This window comes from Tamandua tetradactyla, chromosome 23 (genome assembly GCF_023851605.1).
Source record: "Tamandua tetradactyla isolate mTamTet1 chromosome 23, mTamTet1.pri, whole genome shotgun sequence".
Taxonomy (NCBI): domain Eukaryota; kingdom Metazoa; phylum Chordata; class Mammalia; order Pilosa; family Myrmecophagidae; genus Tamandua; species Tamandua tetradactyla.
This window is the reverse complement of record NC_135349.1, coordinates 12,834,205-12,836,390: the sequence shown is the minus strand read 5'-3', so window position 1 is coordinate 12,836,390 and position 2,186 is coordinate 12,834,205. Positions and strand designations below refer to the sequence as shown.

At 47.7% G+C, this 2,186-nt stretch overlaps 1 pseudogene; it reads left to right on the top strand.

Moving 5' to 3' along the window:
* Positions 1–1,185: 1,185 nt before the first annotated feature.
* LOC143666495 (target of rapamycin complex 2 subunit MAPKAP1 pseudogene) lies at positions 1,186–1,981 on the top strand (annotated as a pseudogene).
* The last annotated feature ends 205 nt before the right edge of the window (positions 1,982–2,186 follow it).

Genomic DNA, 2,186 nt, shown 5'->3' with positions numbered 1-2,186 from the left:
AAGCCAGGAGGAGTGTGTTTCAGAGGCTCCCAAGAGTGCGGAGCTGGAGGCAGGGCCCAGGAGGCACAGCGGGTGGAGCCTCGGGCCAGCACAACTCATCGTGTGAGGCAGCTTCAGGACGAGGTTGCTCCAGCTGCCAGCTCATTTGCTCACCCATCAACCCACCCACAGGCCTGGAGCCCCCCTCTTACTCTTCTATGCTCAGTGCTGACAGCCAGACCTTTTGCTTAGGTTGTCTGGGAGCATTCGTTTCCAAGCCCTTCCAGAACAGGAGATGCTGTGAGCCTAACAGCTGGATAAGGAAGACTCAGCCTCAGCTACATAGCTGGCATGACCCAGAGTCAGCATTCAAACCTAGATGTGTCTGTGGAAATATTTGAGAGGTACTGTCCTGTACCTGGTTCCCTTTAACTGGATCTTGGCACCTGCTATGTAAGTCCATGAAATAACACAAAAAGGAATAAATAGTCTTTTAAGGAAATTAGCCCACAGAAAGGATGGCTTTGGACAATCTAATTGTCATCCTGGCTTCCATTCAGTAGCTCCAATTTGAGAGTCATGTGTAGCCAGCGATGACACAGGAGTGTGTGAGATGGTTCTCCTTGATCACAATGTCAACCTAGAGAAGATTCATCCTGATGGGTGGGTCAGAAACTCAGGGAAGTAATGGTGAGACTGGGGATATGTACATATCAAAGATTAGAACAACTCCAAAAGGAGAGACAGGACCAGATCAAATGCAAACATATTTGGCAGAGAGAGAAATTCTAAGCTATCAGTCCAAAAATTAAAGTCACTGCTTGCAAAAGAGTCCCTCTAAGAAAATCCTCCAAGTTCTGGAAAACAACCAATAGTACTCTGTCCTCCTGGAGCAATGCCTTCTGCAGCTGGGTAATCCCTTTAATGAATTTGATGGCAAATTCATTAAAGAATTCCAAATTTAATGGCAAAGGGTCAAGGAGGTACCATCACAACCATCAAGATCAATGCCTACCTCCTCCTGCACAGGCAGACTGCTGCCAGTGACCATGGACATGGCCTGCGCCAGGTGCAGGACCTTTTGAGCTCATCTGTTGTCAGCACAGGAGTGAAAGACAGGAGTGAAGATCAGTGACAGCGTAGTGCCAACTGCCCGTATATTGCACAGGATGCCAGGATGGTCACCATGAGCTTCCTTCCCCCACAATGAATTCCAAAGAGCCCATCCATAAATTTGGCTTCCATACACTGGCCCTGGCTGGCAAATGTTCACCTCCTGGTCTTTCATCTAAAGAATCATTCTTTGTTCAAATAAGTGTTGCTCATGGATTCTCCCTCATTCAGGAGGACAGTGCAAAGGTCCCCGTGAAGGAAGTCTTGATAAAAGCAGTGAAGTGAAGGAAAGAGCACAGAAAATTCCCGGTCTGGGAAGTGGAGCAAGCCCAAAGTTACCATGGACCTGGAGACCAACTCCAGAACTCCTGGGAATTCTGCCTGGTGCATGAGAACAGTTCAAGGGCAAGTGGAGTTTTTAAGGAGGATTTGCAAAATGACATAGCTAAACTACAAGACATGCTCAGCAGTCACTGAAACAAGTCACTCAACGTCAGCGTGATCCTCAGACAATGACCCACAACTGACATGCAGTTAGGTATCTTTGGAGCTAGCGAGAGATTGACCCTGTGATGAACCAGAAAACCGACAGTAGGTTTTGGATTAAGTAAAAATCCATCCCAATCTATTCTGGTCTGCTCTGTGACTTATCTTGCTGGGGAAAAATAAAAAGACCAGGACACATAGTATATAAACTCATGAATCAAGCAATCACGACTACAAACACATGTACTCTGAATCTGATGCAACAAAACTGTGCTTGAGGCTTGCTGAATCCTGGAATCATGAGCAAGCACTGCCCAGGCTGACTCTTATATTCAAAAACAAAAAACTGAGCAGACATGTGAACTTCAGCTTCCAGAAAGAGAAGAAATCGGGGCAGCAATGACCCTGGCCTTGGGCCTCAGTTGGTTGCCATAGCTCAGAGGCCAGGTGGCTCTAGAATCCATCCATCATCCTACAGTCCTGCAGAGGTAGGCCAGCCTCTGCCTCAGGGGCCAGTGGGCTCTAAGGGGACTTATGAAGGGTCACCCCCTACGATGGGGCTGAGGACACTGCCACAGGACCAAAGCCTGAGCAGCAATGGCTTTAAT